General features: G+C 39.3%; 1 long non-coding RNA gene across 2 annotated transcripts; it reads left to right on the top strand.

Moving 5' to 3' along the window:
- The first annotated feature begins 645 nt into the window (after positions 1-645).
- LOC128817688 (uncharacterized) lies at positions 646-7,421 on the top strand. Of its 2 annotated transcripts, XR_008440257.1 has the most exons (5): positions 646-723; positions 1,021-1,118; positions 1,214-1,269; positions 5,695-5,795; positions 7,220-7,421. It is a non-coding gene; the product is annotated as an uncharacterized LOC128817688 (long non-coding RNA). The 2 variants fall into 2 exon arrangements; XR_008440259.1 differs by lacking the exon at positions 5,695-5,795.
- Positions 7,422-9,615: the final 2,194 nt, after the last annotated feature.

Here is a 9,615-nt window from a genome sequence, read left to right as displayed (position 1 = left end):
GTTGTACTTCTTTGTCTGGTAAAGGAAGGGCTAAAAGGGAATTCAGTAGCAGACTATGACTACACAAAGACATCAGGGTATCACAGAATTACAGAATGGATTTGGTTGGAAAAGACCTCTGAGGTCATTGAATTCAACCTATGACCTAACACCACCATATTAATGAGACCATGGCATTAAGTGCTATATCCAGCCTTTCCTTAAACACCTCCAGGTACCCCACCACCTCCCTGGAAAGCTCATTCCAATATCTAATCACACTTTCTGTGAAGAATTGCTTCCTGATGTCCAAGCTAAACCTCCCCTGCTGCAGCTTAAAACTGTGTCCTCTCATCCTTGTCAGTTGTTGACTGGGAGAAGATGCCAACCCTCACCTTGCTGCAACCTCCATTGAGGGAGTTGTGGAGAGTTATAAGGTCTCCCCTGAGCCTCCTCTTCTCCAGGCTAAATAATCCCTGCTCCTTACAGGACATGTGCTCCAGACTCTTCACCAGCTCTATTGCCCTTCTCTGCTCCAGCACTTCAATGTCCTTACAAATTGAGAGGGCCAAAACTGGGCACAGAACTAAAGCTGTGACCTCACAATGCCAAGTATAGGGGGATCGTCACTGCCCCGGTCCTGCTGGCCAAACTACTGCTAATGTAGGCCAGGATACCTTTGGCCTTCATGGCCAGCTGGGCACAGCTGGATCATGTTCAGCTGCTGTAAACCAGCACCCCCAGGTCCTTTTCAATTGGGCAGCTTTCCAGCCATTCTGTCCCCAGCCTGTATCATTGCATGGGGTTGTTGTGGCCAAAATGTAGGACTTGGCACTTTGCCTTGTTGAACTTCATGCTGTTGGCCTTGGCCCATTGATCCAGCCTGTCCAGCTACCAACTACCCTCCAGCAAATCAACACTCTGACCCAGCTTAGTGTTGTCCACAAATTTGATATTACAAGCATAACACAGACTTCTCACGGCAGTAGAAGACAACCTAATGAGGGGCAAGAAACATGTATTCTGACTTTGAATTTTCAGATGGGACACTAGGATGAATTTCTTCACAAGCAGGGCAGTGAAACACTGAAAGAAGCTAGGTAGAGAGAGGGTGGACTTTTCTGCTTTTAAATATTCAAGTAAGCAAACCCATTGCTCTACTGTTGCTTAAAGTCAATGGTAGTTGGTGATAGATGTAATGAACTGGGAATTATGATATTCTTGTTTTAAACAGAAGAATGGACTGACTGGTATCCAGATGCTGACCCTAACCAATGCTTCAATGATTGTGTGAGTATTTCTGCAATAGGAACTGACAAATGATGCAACTGAGACTCTGTGAGCTTCCACAGCCCAGCTCTACTTTATTATTTTCTTTATTTCCTGAAAGAGAAAACAAATGCTTGAACTGTCTTTATTGATGGGCAAGTTCATGTGGGCAAGTTCACTCAGGGGTGACAATGTTATGACTTACATCCCAGTCTAGTTCCAGCTTAGTCTTTACAAAATAGACAGTTCTAGTCTTCCATAGCTTCTTTCTAAGTCTTCCCACAGTATAGTAGTGTAGTATAAATGCTAGTTGATACTTCTTAAATTGTCTGTGCTATACTTTAAAGCTTAAAAGAAAATATTCCTTTCCACTATTTTTTTTTCCACTTGTACAGTTTGAGAGTGACTGCCATGATTGTCATGCCAGAACATAGGAATTTGAGATTCTTATTGAAGCACTGTATTGGCAGAGCTGCAATATTTAAACTTGTCTTACAGTCACTGACAGGCTGCCCAGGGCCTGCAGGATGACACTTGGTGTCTCACTGATTTGCCACAGATACTACTGAGAGACTTGTAGCAGCGCTGATGATTCTGGTCATAAACATTTTTGTTGGTCTGTGACAGAAAAGAATATAATTTAGGCCAAAAAACATTGGACAGGACTTGTTCTTTATTGAAATTTTTTCTAAGTCACAGAAGTACATGAACAAAACATTCCTGGGAGGATGAGTGTATCTCAGTGTACAAGGAAGAAAAAACACAGGAACAACTGAAGCCCATGTTCAGCCTGCTGCCTGTACTAATGAGGTCAAGAGTCATAACTTTTGCTTTTGGGCTACTATGTGAAATTATCAAAGCTAATACATGTGTTATTACCAAAGCTGAAAACTTTGTAATCCTTACCTTTTTTATAATTCACCTTATTCAAACCTACATGGATGTGCTTGCCAACAGTTCACAATCTTGCCTAATGCCTCCTTATTAACTTCACCTGCCACATCAAAACAGAAGAGCCCACTGCATTGTGGTTTGGCAGCATGAAATCAGACATAGACAATTAAGACCTTGCCACATCTCATTGTTGACTGCGGCGGCTACCTGCCACAACCTCAAGCAGTCGAGAAGCGCCGGCTAGCACTGCCTGTGAGAGGCTGGGTGGCCGCCACGTGTGTGCAGGTATTCCAGGGGTATGGTGTCTGCCAGCCTGGTAGTGCTGAGTGCTGTGGCGTGGGTAACGCAGCTTTGGTAGCTTCACACGCATAGAGGAGATGAAGGGACGAGAGAAGGACACTTTGTGAGCCCTAAGAACTTTTATTCCCCCATGCGTGGTCAGAACACAATGCTCTCAGAGCGATGCAATGCAAAATGCCGGAGAACAAAGAACGACAACAGATTAAGTAGGGGGTGGACAGACAGGGGTGGAAACCTGGCTCGCCTAATGGGGACAAACAATAGAGGAGTGACATGGATTATAACAACCAATGGTAAAATAACAGAGGGGGGTACAGCATTCTGGGATGAATAGAAGGGCTAAGGTGGGGTGATTGATACAGAACTTTCTTGAAGAAGCTGGGGGTGGTTACAAGATTGACACTCAACAGGGAGTGATCAAACCTTGACTGACAGAACCAAACAAGGAGGAAACAGGGAGAGGTGAGAACATTGACAGGTATCTGTGGATCTGAGTGGCAGGAACTTTCGGGGTAAACAACTTGGAGCAAACCACTGTGAGGGGAACAATAGGGGAGTACAAGGAACAAACCTAACTAACATTAATAAAAATCCTGACTAAATCAACCCAACCTACAACAGTTGACCATATTCCCAGAAACACACAAAAATGCAGATGTTATAAAACCAAATTCATCTAGACTCTGACACTCTGAGACTGGCTTCTAGTCCACAATATTGAATTTATGTGAACTCTCTAGTGTGCAGCACACTTGACTTCCTGGTGCAAATAAATGTTCATCCAAGGTTAAAATATAGCCATCTTTAACAGAAATGTTCTGAATATAATAGAGCACCAGTGAAAATGAAGCCTGCCTCATCTTGTGAAACTTAGTAACTTGTAGTTACTTTCCTTTATTTTCTGAAATTCCTGACAAGTCACTCTTTCAAAAGTAGGATTGGAACTTGTGTTAATATAAGGTTCTTGCTGGTTCAGGTTTTTGGAGGACAGTTCTTGTCTCTGCTGGCCATCAGCTAAAACTGTGATCATCAGGTTTGCACAACTGCCAGTTCTAGAGTAGTCAAAAAAACTTCTCTCAGATATCCCCAGAACCAGACACCAACATCTTTATGTTTGTTCTTCCACCAACCCCTAGTGTATATTGGAGAAGAAAAAAGCTTTATCTTATAGAAAGTCCAGGAATCATTGACAGCAGACCTGGCTAGCTGGGAATGATATGACAATTAAAAGCACCAAAGCCTGTCCTTAATATTTCAGCAAGTAAAACATTAGTTGTTAAATTGAGGACAGGTGACAGACTCTTGAATTTAAACATACCTTACAGCAACCTGACATCAAGAATAATGGGAGCTGGGTAGCAGATATCTGTCTCAACTCTCAGCCACTACTTCAACTGGTTTTCTAGAGGTGATTTATATCCCCAGTATAAGTCCACATTTACTGAGTTTTCTAAATCTCTTTTGTTCTCCCTCCCAGCATTAACACCAAATTTGGTATTTAAATTTTTGCTTGTAAGCTATCAGACCTGTTCTAAAGGGGGATCTGCATTTCTTGACATAGCACCTGAGAGAAGGTATGTATTAAAAACTCATCTTCTTCTTCCAAATTACAACTAATTTCCAGATTTGACATCACCATTTTTACCTCTGATGACTTCTAGCTGGTTTTGTGTTAAAACAAAATTTGCCTCCAAGGATAGTAATCTCCAACATCTTTGTCCAAATTCTCTGATGTAACTATATGAAATAATAGTATTTAGCATTCGCTTTTTAGGCATGAACATTTGTTGGTTTTTTTTTTTTTTTTCTCTCCAGCATAAGTCACGATATGCATGAGTGGCATACATTTTCTCTCAATGGCATAAATTCAGTACTTCATTTTATTATGTGCTAATTTTATGTCTTTCTAAAGGCTTTGTACGAAAAGCATGCTAAATTTCAGAAAACTTAAATCACAACTTCCAGCTTGAATAATACAAAAGTGAAAGTTCATGACTGCAGAATTTAATTTGATTTTAAGAGCTATGAAACTTACTTCAGATTCTCTTACCAATATTTATTTCCCTTCTATTAACTGCCATTAGGGCTACGACACTGCAAAAAACATGAGAAAGGAAATAGATGGAAAAAAAGAAAGCATCACTATTTACAATGTAACACATACAAAGGTTATACAATGCACTCTAACAGTCCTCGAGCTTGGTGCCTAGCCAATTTTAACTTTATTCCTGAGAACTGGATTATTGTCTAAGATTTGGTTTCATTCAAAACCAAAACTTGCATATAATTTCCCACTGAGTTCAAGAATGCTTGGATCTATGCTTAGCCTGGGACTATAATATCAGCGAATGATATATAATGGTATATAATATTATATACCATTATATATATGGTATATAATACAATATATTATAGATAATATATATAACATTATATATATTATATATAATATCAGGTATATTAATTTAGAGGAGCTAAAAGGAAAAGAAACATCGAGGATACTCAAGGTAAAAATTGCATAGCACTGAAAGAACTGGAAAGAAGGAGGGGAATGGAAAACATGCTTGCTTAAGTAATGTTTAGACCACTAACTCAATTTTGCAATAGGACTAATATAACTAGCAGTGATGAAGATACAATTGCAAAAATCAAACAAGTGATAGATTCATAGGTTCTCTTTATCCCTACTGCAGCCAAACAGTTACCAAGAGAATATCAAGTGGCTGCTGGAAGCCTGGAAGGTCTTTTCTAGGGCTATTTATACTGGACTGCACAGTAATGAAAATTACTTTTGTTTTAGGATTGTAGGGGAAGCTATCCTGCTAAAGTCAAAATTAGAAATCTTGCATACTTTGGGGAAAAAAAAACAAGAAAAAGGTTAAGGCAGAGTCCTCTGCCCTGACAATTCTGCTGCTATGTGAATTAATACATCAAGTAACTTCTAACAAAATGAAAATAGCTTTGGTGAAAAGAAACACGTTTTATAGTCTTGAAGAGTATACAATTCACCTCTTTGCTCACATTATTTTGAAGTAAGTGATAAATTTCTGAAAATCCAAACCTTTTTACCCATTATATATAGATTAAAGAGGGCATAGGATGATGACTGTAGTTCTCTTGGACAGGGCAAGAAACTCCTCTCAGCTGTATTGCTTGCTCCTAGCTAGGTCTGATCTTGATCTACTCAAGAAGTGAATGGGTATTATCTGCTGGCTTCGTTGCTTGTTTCTTTGTTTTCTTGCCTTATGGGAGTAATGACCCAGAAAAGGAAGAGGATATCCACTGCTAGCTGTTGCAAAGCACCTTAGGGATCAGTGGGGCTGTGAGCACTAATGGAGTCTGATTTCCTACAGGTGAGCTCATAGTCATCTCAGCTCTGAGCATTTCTTCTGGGTGAGGTTCTCAACATCTAAAAAGGAAACAAGCAAAAAAAAAAAAAAATGTAGTAGTTATCCAAGTAGAAACTTCTGAGTCATTCTTTTTTTTATGAAGCTTACAATAATTATTGTAGGTGTTTTCATCTGTGGTATTTCAAAGACTGGGAGGGTGAATAGGGCCACAACTGGCTGAAGACAGTGTAATCACCTGTGGCTTAGTCTCTCAGGGAATTAAACAGGACACTTTGATGAGGTGAGGAAATAAATTATCACTGTTGAGTTGAACAGTCATGGTAGGCTTGAGCTGATAGAATGACAGAAAGCACAGTGTGATGCTTTGTGACTTGTCATGTTGGCAATCTTTTGGTTTCATCTACCCACCTTTTTCTGATTTCAATAACTTCAGAAAGACTCCTGAAGATGAGGCAAAATAAAAAGAGCTCTCCTTCCCCCAAGGACTTTGAAACATAAAATATTTTCATAAAATAAGCCAAAACCTAAAGTTATTTGTTATCAGTACATAACAGAAGGAGCTGAAAACTACTTGGCCTTATAAAAGCATGCATAGCTTCTAACCAGTGCTTTTAACAACTTATCATGGCTGATATTCTGTAATACTGTCCTAAACCAGAATTTTTTTCCCACTGATTCAGTTTTGATGTAATTCATATTTTATGCTTTTTGTTTTTTTCCTATACTGAATAGGTTGCATGGAAATATATCTCATCTTGCTGTTAGAAGTACTGTCTTTTCCTTAGTAGATAAGTTTATCTAGAAGAGCAGAGCTTGGTGTGCGTATGTAGATAATCTAAGAAAAGCAAATGATGATCCTTAGTTCAACAGCATAGTTCAAAATAAAGTGAATTGATATAGATTATAATGACAATATTTTCAGGCTACAAAATTTCAAACTACTCTGAAATCCAGTTGTCCTCATTTGGCCAAAATAATAAATATAACTTTTCACATATTATCATGTGCATATGTATGACAGAGACAAAAGATGTTTGTCTGAAAATAACTTTGTTTGCAAGATAAGTTGCAGTCTGTTTCTAAAGTTATATAGTTTTACATTCTCAGATCTCTCAGCCAAATGGACTGCTCTCTAAAGAACTGAACCTCCATGCAACATTACTTCTGTTGGCCTAGTTTAGTAACTTCACACTGTTGATCAGCAGCAAGCTCTGGGAAGCAATACTTTTTTTGCCCATCACGTACTATATAAACAGCAGACCTCTAATATGCAAGAATAATAGTATAAAAGGTAGTCCATCTGAGGCCTTGTTAGAAGCTCAGGGAAACTTCACTGTGATATGCCACCAACACATCCCCACCCTACAAAGAATTATTGATTCCCTTCATTATAAGCTAAGATAGAGATCTGTGATATTTTCTGGCAGTGTGGAGCAGCTAAGCCCAAAGAAAGCCTGGTAATGACTTTAAGGATATGGCTGTGCTCATGAGTAAGTGATCAGATGCTCAAGACAGCTCTACAGAAAGTAAGCATGAGGAGGAGATGAAGATGCAAATGTGTTATGGAAGAAAAGCAGGGGCTGAATATATTTTTCATCAAAATTTTCACTCAAAGTATTCATAATAAACAGCTGTACTGGAACTAAGGTAATGATGCCAATACAATTCAAAGCACAACAAAGACAACAGGAGCCTTGCCATCACCTTAAGAGGAAGGGAAACATACTCAGGTAATACACAAACCAGTTTGAATTTTCCCTGATGCTTACATTTCATCACTGTTTTTCTGCCTAAGATGTTTTAAGTTTTTAACCTTTTCCAATTCCCTTTTGGCAAACACCTCATCATGTTCTGTGCAGCTGGCTCCAACCAAAGTTTACTGCTTTAATGTCCATGAAAAGACTGTTCTCATGGTATTTCCTCCCAAGCCAAAAATCACATATTACTGTAAATCTTGCAAGAAACCTAAATCTTTAAAGATTTCTAACCTAATTAGACTTGGATAAAGTCAACAGACCAACTTCTAGTGATCTTGACTCCCACAGTTTGTCAGCATCCTACAGCTACCCCAACCCTACAGTTGGGGATTTACTTTCTTCACTGTTTTTGCTAAGCACAGGATTTATTGGGGTTTTTTAATACATAGATGCAACCATGGCTTCAGAGATTTTTGTGTTCTCTGACACGTCATTATCCAAAATTCATGGCTATGAGCTAAGGTTACATGCTTAGATGCATGGGCTATCGTGGCTATACCACATTAAAGATTACTTTATCCTTAGATTCCATTACCTTTTTTTAAAAAAATTAGTATATTCTCAATTTGCAGTAAGTTAGTGCTATGGAGAAATGCTCCAGATTGCAAGAAATAATTCCATTTTTGTGTTTTTAAAACTAATCTTCTGTGTCTCCATAGAAAAATCAAATTTTAGCTAGATGACTGTCTTTTAGATGGCTGCTAGAGGTAGATAAATTTGTTAGACACAAACCAGCAGGCCAAACACTTGTCTTGTTCTCCACGCTCCTATCCTACTAGAAAAGCCCATCCATGTCTCCTTAGGGCTACTCTGAAAGTGTAATGGAATATTTTTTCTTATGGCAGAAGACTCTGGAAAACACCACTAAAGGTCAGCCTGAGGCTGTTCTTCTCTGTGAGCTATTTCACAGTTTGGTGAAAAAGTTCCCTTAGCCACATGATTAGTAGATACAGCTGAAATAATCATCTGCAGCAGAAGCATTCAGGTTGATACAAACTTTCTAAACATGCATGGACTGTCCGATTTTTAGTGCTCACTTGATGTAAAGTGCAGTCATAATACCCAAATATGAAATATTTCACTGGCAGTTAAAACAAGCCTTTGACCTTTTGGAAGATATCACACAACACACCTGGCTTTTGAAACTCTGAAAGAAGCAGATATCTTTGAATTATTAATGTCGCTCCCTTATCCTTGCCTGAAAATTCGATAGGAACAATTTATTCTGTTAAGAAGCCATACCTGAGAATTTTAATGCTGAGTTTCAAGCGACAGAAAAAAAAGGAAAAATGCATCTGAACTGCACACATCAACACCTCAGCTGTTTGCTTGGTCTAGTGACAGTAGGAAGTGTCAAGTATGGGTTGAACAGAGACAACTTAATCCAGCATGATTTTGTTGTGCCTGGGTGACATATACAACCTTTGGACGTTATTGTTGCATGTGCATAAATTTACTGGGAAAATCCCATAGTCAGAACAAGTAACTAAAAATTAAATACTTACCAAAAAAATCTTCAAATGAGGAGCTTATGAAAGAACACAACACAGTGTTTTTAAAAAGTAGCAAAAAAGGTCTTAGTGTTGTGAGGCTCACTTTTACATCTTACCGTTATTTAACACTGCTGAGGGGCTGTTATATACAGTGCTTGGATCAAAACATGATCCAAGAATGCCAGGAAGCAGTGAAAGTGGAGCTGCTTGACAAGAGAGGAGAAGATGGGGATCTACTTGGTGCCTGTCTTACAGGATCTAAACACATCAGGCTGATGTCAGGGTCTGTTGGCAGCCACAAGTAAAGCAACCATTGAGCCAACTCAGGGTTCCTCCAGGGGGTGCATTCTGGAGCAAAAAGGGACAAAGACAGAGCCAGGGATGGACATGAAGCTGCAGCATAGGTCTTCCATCCATGAAGCGAGGCTGGAGACCAGGACTCCTCTGGCATAGATCAAAGAAGGTCTGTGTGCCTCAGGAAGGGTTAAGATGAGGTCCTGAGCCATGGGTAGTGTGGCTGTAACCAAGGAGAGGCTGGCAGGGACATTCAGGACTTGTAGTGCCTTTGAGGCA

The sequence above is a fragment of the Vidua macroura genome, chromosome 1 (assembly GCF_024509145.1).
Source record: "Vidua macroura isolate BioBank_ID:100142 chromosome 1, ASM2450914v1, whole genome shotgun sequence".
In the NCBI taxonomy this organism is placed as follows: Eukaryota; Metazoa; Chordata; class Aves; order Passeriformes; family Viduidae; genus Vidua; species Vidua macroura.
The sequence above is the reverse complement of the archived record's forward strand: the minus strand, read 5'-3'. Positions and strand labels throughout refer to the sequence as shown.